A 13,173-nucleotide genomic window follows, 5' to 3' on the forward strand; every position below is an offset into this window, starting at 1 on the left:
GTTGAATATTTAAATGATTTTTAATCAAAAAAAAAAAAAAAAAAAAAAAAAAAATTTTAATTTGTTAAAAATATAGGTGTATTTTTGTGTTTAAAATTAGAGGATAACATATATTTTCTTAAAATATGTGGTAAAACATAATTTTTCATAACACGGTGCAAAAAAGGGCACTTTTTTGCACCTTGTTATGAAAAATATCGTTCGTAACTAGTGCTAGCAGTTGCCAATTTTTGAACGAAGCGAAGCTTCGCCTACAGTTTGTTCCAAAAAAAGTGCTCATTCAAAAATTGACAACTGCTCGCACTCGTTACGAAATATACTATTTTAAACTTTAAAAGTCTTTTCTGATCCTTGGGAGCAAAATTGCTTTTTCTGAACCAGGAGTTCGATTACGTAATTTCATTTCTACTTTCACTTTCATTTCCACTTTCAATTTAACAGATTTTTTATTTTCGTTTTCACTTTCACTTTGACAAATTTGTTCATTTTTTCACTCTTATTTTCACATTTATTTTCTCTTTTTACTTTCATTTTCACTTTAATGGAATTTTTTTCAATTTCATTTTCACTCTCATATTCAATTTACAATTTCTAATTTGATATATTTTTTAGTTTTTACTTTTATTTACATTTTCTTTTTCTCTCAAAGCGAAAGTAAAATAAAAATTTATTAAAGTGACAGTGAAAATAAAAAGAAAAAAATGTATCAAAGTGAAAGTAGAAATAAAATGTAATCGACCCACTGGCCAATAAAGTTGTCTTTTTGACTCTAGGCTTTAAATTACCATTTTTTAAAAATAGAAATAGTAAAATTATTTTTTCTGAACCTTCTATTCTTAATTCTAGGTAAAAAAGCCTTTATTTGGTCGTCGGGACTAAAATAGTCTTTTTTGAACCTAGGTAAATAACGTGACTTTGTCGACCCAAGAAGTAAAATTGTTTTTTCGACCACTGGGAATAAAATAGTTTCTTTCAAATCTGAATAGTTATATAGCTTTTTGTGTCTGTAGGTAGTAAAATGGTTTTTTTAACCTAGAATGTTACCTAGTTCTTAAAACAACTTTTTTCAATCTAAAAAGTAAGTATAACGGTCACTTGAGTAGGCAAAGGGTTAAGCAAAAAAATCACTTCTACACCTAGAAAGTGAAACCACCTTTTCTAAACCTAGGGATTAAAATGACTTCCTCTGACCCTAGGGACCAAAATAGACATTTACTAAATGCAGGGAGTAAAATGCCCTCTTCTGACTCATGGCAAAAAGAATTCTTCTTTAAAAACCTCAATATTTATTACAGAAATTGACAAGTTTTCCACTATGATGAATAAATTTTCATACATCGAAATAAAAAGAAGGGGAGAGTCTCCAGTTGTGAGACACCTCCAGTTGTGAGACAGTCAATTTTTTTTAACATGCAATATTAAAAATCCGATTGGTTTATATAAAAACATTTCTTTTTACATGAGCCAACTTTTTCATGTACGCCGAAGCGGATATATAAACTGTTTTTGTTAAATACCAACACTGTGTGTGATAATCGACTAAAAAGCGTTTTTTCAATAAATGCAAAGTACTTTTTTTCCAAGTTAATTAATTGGAAAAGGTAAATGTAATGCATTTTCTTTTAGTCTTTTCCTTATATTTTGTGATGCAATATTGCATTGTTCCAATCTACGGTTGAAAATAATTTAATTTTCCTTTTTCAAAATAGCGCCAATTTCTGGGTGTGAGACACAGCATATCACCAGTTGTGAGACGGTGTCAACACCCATCTGGGCAGCATAAAAAATACAAATTTGCAGGCATACTATTTAAATGTTGTTTTGATTTTTTTCTAGTATTTTTGGGCATGTCAAGTGGAAAAAAGTCAATTGATTCAGAAGAAATCAATTTTAATGCTCTTGTTGAAGCTATTTAATTGTGTTTATTTGATAGTCATATTTTGGCGAATAAATATTATTATTTAGTATATAATAATATATATTATTAATATATTTAATTATTTCTACTAAACATAACGTTTTATGTCAAACTTATTAAATTTTAGCAATTTTTAATGAGTGTCTCACAACTGGAGACATTTTTTTTTTTTGAAAAAAGCGATGTGCTCGGAAAATGTATCGTAAAATTTTTTGAGTTCATCGAAACACTATATTTCTTTTAATAAAAGTTGCGTATTTCTGTTACCTTTCGAACGGTGTATTTTATTTACAATTTCGTTTACCTGTTTACAATTTACGGGTCAAAAATGAAACCCGTCTCACAACTGGAGACTCTCCCCAATATGTAATTTGTGTTTCAACAATGTAATCTGGTGGACGTAGAAGTGTTGCATTAGACTGCATATTATGTATAAAACAATTTTAATTGAAATCCTCATTAAACACGCGAGTAGCGTTAACATTGCGTGAAACCAAGTTCATGCTTCTTGCCCAGTTCCGCGATGATATTACGTTATCGTTGCGTACAGATTACATGTATGAATAACGTTTCTAGGTTAGATATCATTTTTTTTTTGCAGAAACTAATTCACCTTATAAAATTATACAAACACATAGACACAAACAGAGAATTACAATTTTTGATGCTGCAATGCCTTTTTTCTTGACTCTCATTGTTCTTTAACAACTCAATGGCAAATAATATTACTTTTTTTCTGTGAATTTTTTACGCAACGAAAAATTTGAACAATAGAAATTTTTTTTACCAAAAAATATGCAAATCAATTTTTTTTTCTATCGATGAAAAAAGAAAATGGGACGATTTTTTGATAAAATGAAACAATTGAAGAGTATAAATTTTTATTAACTTAATATTTCCATGAAAATATTTATCTATTTCACGAAGTGAAAAATGAATATTTTAGTTTGAAGATGTAGGTATTCGTTTGCTCTCTCTCCTTATACGAAAAGGAAAGTGCTAGGTCTCTAGATTTTTATCTTTTATTTTTGTTTCGAATCCCTCTTTGCAGGACCGAAGGAATATTTGACATTTTTCGCAACTGACATGTGGTATTTGTTTTTTTTCTTCTTCTTTCCTTTTTTTTTGTGTAACAAAGGAATTTAATTCAGTTGGCGCGATGGAGTAGGATATGCTTTCAGAAACGACTTTCTTCGAAGATTTCGAGAGATGCCAAAATGTTGGTGGGATTTCCAGACTTGTTTCGATACCTGATAGGGAACATCCTGTCTCGTGTAACGGTTGCTAGCGAAAGTGCGCACAGCTCCCCTTCGGGTCAATGGCAAATTGGAGAGACAGTATAATTTCATTATCTCTACTCTAATTAGATTAACCGCGAGAGTAAAAGATGACTTTCAGGCCTTTCTCATTTTTTTTTAACTAGGCCGAGGGCGCACACGATTGACATCCATGAAACATGCAAACCTATCATTAGGCAACATTTCATTTTACAAAAGAAATTTCATATTATACACGGTCTAAATTTAATTTTACTTTTCAAAACTTTCCGATTATGCTGGGTTATAAATATATTCATTTTGGTTTATTACTTGAAACAATAGATGCATTTCCTTGATCGGAAATAGAGTATTGTGTTGATAAGTTTTATTGATTGAAGGTCTGGATCAAACAAGTTGATTTGTTTCTGTTTTAGTGGTTTTAGTGCGCACAAGGGAAAGAATTATTTAAATTTATTCAAACTTGGACATTATTGAAATTAATATTTCAGCAACATTTCACAATTTTTTCAGTTAAAAATTTAAAAGTTAGTAGTTGTTTTGCAAGACCCACCGCCATTGGATTTTGAAATTGGTATGAAATTTGCAATTCACAATTTCCCTTCTGAAAAATTTTCCCATATTTTCTCTAATCTAAAATTGCAAAGCTTTGAACTTCCGTGAACCTACTCTTTAATAGATATACTATGGATTTATGCAAAAAAAAATCGATTCAATGTACACTTCAAGCATAGTTATTTATCCTGGTCTTTAGTGTCCTTAGCCCTCACCAAGAAGGCTACAAGCAAAAGTACTTTTTAGGTATTAGAAGTACCCGCATTTGCCTGATTCGCTTGAACCATCCCTATTGGGTGTTTCTACTGCAGAAATAGAAAACTGCAGAAAACTTTACCTGAGCAAATCAGTTTATCGACAGTCGAACTCTAATGGTGTGTATTGGACAATAATTAACAGTGCCAATTAGGCGCCGTTATTTATCTAAGTACTAACTGTTCTAAAGGTGTTTAACCTCGATGATCGCAAGCCAAGGAGCTTCACTATTCAAGCTGTGTCATCGACGAATTGTATTTAATATTCTTTGGAATTTATGGAGTTCAGTCATCTAAATTTTAGACTGTGTGGACGCCGATGATGATCATGATGATAATGAAGGAGGAAGATGTAACTGAACATCAACCTCAAGATCATCTGGAAACCTTTAGCCACTTATTGAAGAGAAAAGAGAAATAAAATAGCTAGATGAGGAATACCTACTAAATGCATCTACCTATACTCAACTAGTAAGAAAAAAATATGTTCTGATATTGGAAGTGCAATTTCATGACAAATGATTCCTATTCAGTTTAGTCATTGAACAGAAGTTATGCACTTCGAGGTTCCGAATAGCGAACTTGTCGAGTTTCTTTCCCAGTAGCTATACTGGAATGTACATTGAGAAAACAAAGAGACTACAAAAACCGAGGACCCAAATAGTAACTGCCTGAGTGACTTTAGTAGTAGCATTCAAGTCAATACAATTTGGTAGATAAGTAGTGATAACTGGAGACTCTAATTGCAGTTACAACTGGAGTCTCCAGAGCCCGCAGTCATAACTTAAGTCTTAAGTCCCAATATGTATTAACTTTGCTATAGGTCTTCAATAATGAAATTAAATGCATCTACTGTTCAATCAGCTATCAATTAAATATAAATTTATCAAAGGGGAGATTCCGCGACAAACCAAACTGACGGATACAATGACGGTGAGACAAAACGACAGAATATGTGGACTGAATTCATTTTCACAGAGTACCTCCAAAGAGAATCAATCTCTGAAATGTACGAAAATTCTATATTCCAAATGACAGAAACCACACAAGGTTCATGTAATGAAATGCTTTGTTGCAACTTGCATCCAACGATTTGATCCTTCGATTTGATTCTTGCTTCTACGATTATCGTGTAACTGATGTCAGGATCTACCTCATTGTAAATTTTTCATTTTTCTTCGGTTACTTCTCTTTTGGCGTCCTTCTCATTTGCCTTAAAACCTACTCTTTCTGGTTTTTTTCACTCGTCGTTGATGTATTTGGTGTTCAACCGATGGCATAGCTCAATAGTGAAACTCTGTGGTTTGTGATTATCGAGATTGAACTCAGTTGAGTGCGGTTAGTACTCGGATGATGGGTATCCCTACCGCAACTCTCGCTACAACCCGGTGTTTTTGATACTTTCGAGATATACATTGTAACGTAGAGATTATTACTGATGATCCAAATTAATATATTTAAATATTCGCAACTACTGCTTTTCCCAAAATCCACACAATCTCATCAGGGAATTCTGTCAAGCCGATACCGTGATGCAAAACGGTCCTCTGAACAACGAACAACCAAACGAACTTTTCAAACACGACCGTTGAGACGCTACAAAAATATTCTCTACTCTCTGGTACTCTCCCCCGGTTATCAATAACGCAAAACACATTAAAACACACAATTAACCAAAAATAATTATTTATTTATAAAAACTCGAATTCAAACCCTTCTTCCTTATCCCCATGGAACGGCACCTGAAAGAGACTAGGAAAGGGTCGCTGACCGTGTGAAGTACGCTGACAATTAATAATGTTCAAAATCATTCAAATTCTGATTTCACGAAAACCACAGCTCCTCACACGCTGATACGAAAGAAAGATACAAGAGACTTGACAACAAACGAGACATATATGATAAGACATATATGATAAGAAAGAGACAAGCAAACGACAATTAAGATGAAAATTAAGATGAAGCAGATTAAGATGAAGTAACGAAACACTTCGTTACAACATGTCTAGCGGGAGATTTGATGTCGAGGTATAATGATGTGGACTGTCGATTATAGTTCAGTACACCATTAGTACGTGGCTGTTGATAAAGCCAGTTGTAATCAGGAAAGGTTTTATATAGTTATCGTTCTCCTCTCCTCTGTTAAAAAAAACCTAACAGACGGGATTGTGAACAATTTGCTCTATTTTCAGACGCTGCTGGATAATAACTGCTACATAGATGGCGTTAATCAAGAAATAAAGCATGTTAATAAATAAAGACAAGACACAGAATTATATTTACAGTTTCCTGAATTCACAAACAGATATTCTCAGTTCCGAAGCTCGGTACAATATTTTCTTTCTAGTAGCTAGTGTACTTTTTTGAAAATTAGTAAAATGCATCAACTGAAAAATCTATTAGTGGATTATTACATAGAAATGGTTTGTTATTGTCTACTAAATATAGTTGGTGTACCGTCCTTATCCGTGTGAATGGATGTCCCAAACATAGTATTTTTTTCCGTGCACGCCGTGATTGCATACATTACTATTCATTCATTTCTTTGATGTTCTAAACCAGTTACACAGAAAAATTTAGAAGCTTAGAATGCTAAGCGATTTACAATCCACCAATCCCGATTAAAAGTTCATCAGTGATTCGAGCCAGTTTAACCTCTCACGATTGGTCGGTTGAAGATTAAATCATTGATTAACTTTTAATCGGTGTTTGTGAAACTGGTTTTGTGTTGATGATTAATTTGTATAGATAGCAAGAAGTTGCTTCGGAATCAGATGTCTTTGGGAGAACAAAAATACTCACTAGAAATTCAATCAGTGATCTCAACAGTGTTTCTAATTCAATTTATGACCTAAATAATGTGTGCTAAATAGTTAAGAAGATTTTAATACTAACGGATGATGATAATTTTTTAACAACATTTTGCCACCATTTTAGATGCTTTTGAGGGAAATAATACATTATTTCTAATTTAATTCACGATCCAAACAAGTAGCCATGCCTAAAAGGATAGAATACTAACGAATGATGACAAATTGGTACAAATAAAAACGTCATACAATTGTAAATGTTGGAAGGGATAAAAGTGATTCTAAATTTCTTAATAATCCAAACAATTTGTGATGTAAAGTTCTAAAGCTGAAAGGGGATGATATAACAAAAATACTTATAACTTATTTAATTAATGATCCAAACAAGTTATGTCGAAATGTTTAGGATGCTAGCATTGATAATGCTAATTGATGATCGTAAAGTTTTCTTAATATTCTCGACTTTCAGCAACTGTAATATTTCGGCAAGGTTGCTACAAATTGTTAGATGCTGTAGGAGGAAGTTGTATTAAATTCCAATTTACTAAAGAAGAGACTATAATAAATAATTGCAACCCTCGAATAAAAAACAAAACACAAATTTAGTTTATACCATAAAAATCTATCATTGCTCGTAACTACCATCAATTTACTGTGAAACGAATTTGTATATACCGTTCTCAAAGTTGGTAATAAATGCGGCTAACGAGGCAACAGTTTATCTTATACGTAATAGCCTTTGGATACACGGAAGTTCAATAAATAATTCAATATTGAAGTTTAATAATAATTATATCAATTATAAAAAAACATTTACATCATTTTAAAAAATAATAAAAACCTTTTTACTACAAAGTAAAAGAGAGAAATTATTATCACTCTGAGATTAATAGCATCTCAAATATTCAATATTTCTGCTTTTAAATTATTTGTATGAAAATACTAAATTTTGAAAATAATGGGAACACTTCTGAAAATGAAATATTGGTGGAACGAGATATAAAAGTGGAATTGGAAAATTATGCATGTATATATGTAACTTTATATATATTATATGTATTTATTTTTTGCAAATAATTATATAAAACACTACTCACATTACATTTCATTTTTTGGTTATCGGTTAAAAAAAGTTGGAGAAGCATTTCACTTTCGCGTCAATATATATATAAATTTCAACGTGCCACATCTTCAAGATCGTGAATATGAAATATAATACATACACGTATATATAATATGAGAAACGAGACCGAACATGCTGAATCACTTAGAGGAATCGTAAAACAAATTTATTACACCTGCCACATGGAAATCATTTCTTTACACTTTTCTCAACATCAAATGCTGTTATAAAATCCTTTTGTAATTGAAAATATTTTTTTTCTACTAAATATTTCTTACATATATATGCAGAGGTACAAATTTGTGTGTACCTGCTTCTATATTATGCAATAATTCTTTTGCATTATTATTATATATATACAGAGAGAAACAGTGAAGTTGAAATTATTGTAAACTGTCAGACATAATTATCGCATGTGTTATTTCACTCAAGTGGTAAAAGTAATTAATTTAAACATTCATTCATAGACTTGTTAATATACCGCACATGACGTTCTGATTTTTCTTTGTTTCAGAGTTATTTCTTTCTTGCGAAAGAGGAATTAATACAAACATAAAAATAGGACAGGATTTTTTTCTTGAATTTCTAAGTTGAAAATAGTGAATATATGAGATTCAAATTTGTGAAAATGGTTCATTTTTATATGGAATTGAAAAAATTATTTGGATTAAGTAAAAATTAATTGATCTAATTATTAAATGATTTTTACTTGCCTGTTATCCGCATTAAATCCGTATTTGAACCAAATGAACATTTACTTGACTTAAATATTTTATTTTTTCGTATCAAGTAGATAGCAATTTGCTTCAAATTTAAATTATTTGAATTAAAAAATTTTATAATTAGAAGAAACAAATTATCCTTTAATTCTCTTCCTGTAATATGTAACAATATCCACAAGGAATTTTTGCAATAACTATAATACATTTTTTACAATAAGAGTTCAAAAAAGTGTCTTTTTGACCAATTCTGCACCAGAAAGTTCCCTTAAACCACATATTAAGAATTATTTAATTCAATAATGTATGTTTTTATTTTAAATAAACATTTGTTTGCAAGAATAAAATATTTTTTTCCAAAGCAATTTTTAATCGGATTTCAAATTCGTAATCAGTGGCTCAAAGAACCCTCGAGTAACAAGTTTGGGGCCGTCCATAAAATCAGTGGCGGATCCAGACAAGGCTTCTGGGGAGGGCCAAGCATTCCAAAAAAGGTTTTGGGGGGGGCATCCATTAAAAAAATGAAATCAATATGGTGTTATCTCTTTCTATCTCATAGGAATACACGACTCTTGGGGGGGGGCAAGCAACCGTGGCCCCCCTGGATCCGCCACTGCCATAAATTACGTAAGACATTTTTTTTGGAAAATTTCACCCCCCCCCTCTCCTCTCGTAATTAGAGACATTTTTTCTTTCAAGTAAATTTTATTAATTTTTAAAAAATTGCTTGCCATATTGGATCCGCCATTTTGAATTTTCAAATTCTGACTTCCGATTCATGATCAGCAACCTGAAGAACTCCTGAGTTAAATATTTCTTATTAATATTCTGGTCTATTGCACTGAAAAAAAAAATTATTTGATTAAAGTATGTAAATTGTCTACTATTATTATTATTATCAAATAAATATTTACCAAAAAATAAAATGAATAGCAAATAATTATAAAATAATTTTTTTAAATCCTCGGTTCAAATACAATATTTTTGATTTAAATAAAAAATTACTTGGTTTAAGTAAATATTTATTTGATAATTGGAAAGCAATCAGTTATTTGAATTAAACAAATTTTTCTCAGTGTATAGTGGGAAATACAAATTTCAAAAAAAGAAGTAAGATTTTAGTTACTCTGCTGTTTAAAGATATAAATATTGATAAAAATAGAATCAACTAAATTAACAATAAATAAAATTAATTTATTTAAATAAATATACCTATTATTTATAGTTTTACTATTTTATAATTTGAAGAATATTAGGGAAACGATTTTTTTGTTTTAAACCAATTTTTTTTTTTTGTAATGAAACATGGTGTCCAACAGTCAGGGAAGCCAGGGAAAAGTCAGGGAATTTTTTTAGTCAGAGAAAAGTCATAGAAAAGTCAGTGAATGTCAGAGAATTTCATTGAAAGTCAGGAAAATTTCTAAAACTTTATACAAAAATTAAAATTTTTTGTGAATAAAATTTTTTTTTATTCTAACAAAACTCAGAAGATTTTTATTATCGTTTGTTTCTATCATTATATATTAATTTATTGTTAAATATGTCAGTTACCATATTTTTGCCCCAAGAAAGCAAAAATAAAATTAGTAAAAAGTCAGGGAATTTTTTTCTCAATCCTTGTTAGATACTCTGTGAAAGCAGTAGGTAGTATAATTTTCCGCGGATCATGTTTCTAATGAAATTGCTTCACAATATATATGTATTTAGAGGTTTTTGGCGACGTTCATTACGAGTATGATGTAATTTAAAAAATTCAAAATGGCGGTTACAATATGGCGAACAAAAAGATGAGAAAGTTAATTTATGCTCTTGAAAATGCCTTATCGGGGGTTCTCAAGGTCGCTGATTACGAATATGAAGTCATATTTGCAAATTCAAAATGGTGGATCCAATATGGCGGACTAACATTTTTAAAATTGCAGCAAAACTCTTGAAAATTACTATATAGGTATTTTTGGGGTTGTTGATTACGAATTTGATGTTCGTTTTCAAATATATTGCACTAATTAAAAATATTTTCACTATATTGAATCTTTCGTGCACTGAGATTAAAAAATATTGTAAGTAATAATTAAATAAAAATATACCACGTTCGCATAAGTGGAAAAAAATATGTCATTTTTTAAAGATTAGGATGAGAGATAAAAATTGAAAATTGAAAGTGTCCATCTTTGAAAAAAGCACTTTTTAAGTTTAATTTTAATGTTTTAGGTATTTCCATTGCATATTCGTTATTTTTGATAAATATGATAAATATTTTTGGGCTTCAAATTTCTCTGAAAACTAGAAGAACACAGGATAATTGAGTCTAATAAAAAACTAAAATATTTTAATTTTTACAGGAGGGAAAATGGTCTCAAAGGATTAACACTCTGAATAGACACAAATTAAACCCCATTTACAGATTTTGCGTTCACTTTTATGAAACCGAAAATCCTCAGGATAACCAGTTGTGCCCGACTGCCTGTAACCTTGTAATAATGAAAATTGACCCAATTAAGATTTATTTATATAGTTCAGGGCTCGGATTGTGCAACTTTTTCGACTTTTTCCGACTTTTTTGTAAAAAATGTAACTAATCAACTTTTTCCAGATTTTTTTTATTAAAATGCGACTTATTTAAATTAAATGCATATCTTTTAAATCCAAATGTAAAAAATACTGGATCCAAATAAAAAAAATATAAAAATAATTCAAAATAAATTGAATGAAATAAATTATTTTTTCAGTGAAATTTTCAGAAAGGCGAATAAAAAAGGAAAAAAATGGACTGGTATATGAATTAAAGTGTCGTGTTCTCTTGAACGATATATAAACTATTTGTGGAATCTTGACCGGAAATTTACTTTTGCGGATATTATGTGGATTTGTAAAGGAGGGGAAATTTATAAAATAGCTTTTATAAAATTGCAAAAGTTGTTGGGATGCCTCATACCCAAAGGATTCGTCATGGTGCTGCTATAATATGCTTTCTCTAAGAGGTGAAAATTCTTAACTTTCTTCAAGCCGCGCGTTGAAATTGTTAGTCGTTGTCGTCGTCATCGTCATCGTCATCATCATCTCCCTATTTTCTTGTATATGTGCAATACTCGATTTCACCTTCTTCACTGCTTATAATATTTATAGTTTTATACATCTTATAAAATATAAAATGCGCACATCATGTGTGAGCAATAAACCAACGCATCAATATATATATATAAACAGCAACATATCTCATCGCGCGACTAATTCGCAGCATGAGTGCGAAACTGATTTACGAACTTGCCAACTGTTGCCGCGCTTTTTCATTCGGCATTCCTGTTTTTTTAATATATCGATGTGAAAATTTATTAATTAGCTCTCTTTAATCATATTTCTTCATGTTTGCATTTTTTTTTTACATTTTTTTACTGGTGGATGTGCTTCTGAAATTTTCTGTGATTTCTCGGTAAAGAAAATAATATCGTTCTTATAATGTAAAATGTATTTTTTGAAAATTTTTTTTTATTTATTTATTTAATGTAGACAAAGCAGTGTTTGATAACTAGAAGAATACTTTCGAGAATATTTTTGAAACGAGTGGAAAATTATTTCCTGAAACTGTGTTTAAATTGTATATTATAACCAACGTCTTGAGGTGTGGCAAGGTCGAACGATGCAGCATAATAATCGAAGCGAATTGTAATAGGAATTATAGTCTAACTTTTTAGGATTATCGAAAGGAAAAGCAAAATCAACTATTAAGTTTCACTTGACCTGGATTGACCTGAAATATTTTTCTCGCAACTTGTACTCTTCAGTGTATATGCAAATTTTTTCTTTTCTTTTTTTTTGATGAAAAGAAAAATTCTCCTTTTCAATTAAGCGAAAAAAAATCTGTATGCTAGAAACAGGCTTCGCACTCGATAATTAATTGTTAAAAAAGCAGCAAAAAGTATCTTTATACTTTAAGACTGAAAAAAGTAATAAAAAAGTAGCTATTGTAAAATTAAATTTGATAACTAAAAAAAACTTGTTTTACACGATTCGCAAAAATTTCATTCTGCATTTTATTTCCCTCATTTTTTTCTAATTTATTAAAAATAATATAGGTAATATTTTTTTTTAAATGAACTTTTAAATAATTCTCAAAAAAAAAGAAAAATGTATCTTTTTGTGTCACAAATTTAAAAAAACAAAACTGTATGCTTAAGAGAGAATTTTCTTATTTATTTACGATGAAACAAAAACCAATATGTAATTGTAATATCAGTGTCATTAAATAAATTATTTACAAATAAATAAGTCTAATTTAGCAAACAGAAAATTGGTCCAAGAAAAATTAAATAAATCTAAAAAAAATAAATAGCTATGAAAGAATTTTTTTTCAAAACTATTATAAAGCAATTTTTTAATTTGTTTTAGTTTACGATTTTATTGATAGAGACATAAAACGGGGATTTTTTTCTGTTCTGAGAGTGTTGTAAGCGCATTTAGAACAAGAAAAAAATGCGTGTCTGTAAGAATAGAATTTACGTGTAATTAAAAAGAATTAA

At 30.0% G+C, this 13,173-nt stretch overlaps 1 protein-coding gene across 1 annotated transcript in view; it reads left to right on the top strand.

The window, feature by feature from the left end:
- The window catches only part of LOC122507310 (enkurin), a 40,711-nt gene extending 27,819 nt beyond the window's left edge, over positions 1–12,892 (top strand). The window contains exon 5 of the mRNA XM_043619935.1: positions 11,386–12,892. The gene's annotated coding sequence lies outside the window, so the exon portion shown is untranslated. The remainder of the gene's footprint in view (positions 1–11,385) is intronic.
- Positions 12,893–13,173: the final 281 nt, after the last annotated feature.

The sequence above is a fragment of the Leptopilina heterotoma genome, unplaced genomic scaffold, assembly GCF_015476425.1.
Source record: "Leptopilina heterotoma isolate Lh14 unplaced genomic scaffold, ASM1547642v1 Lhet_46, whole genome shotgun sequence".
In the NCBI taxonomy this organism is placed as follows: domain Eukaryota; kingdom Metazoa; phylum Arthropoda; class Insecta; order Hymenoptera; family Figitidae; genus Leptopilina; species Leptopilina heterotoma.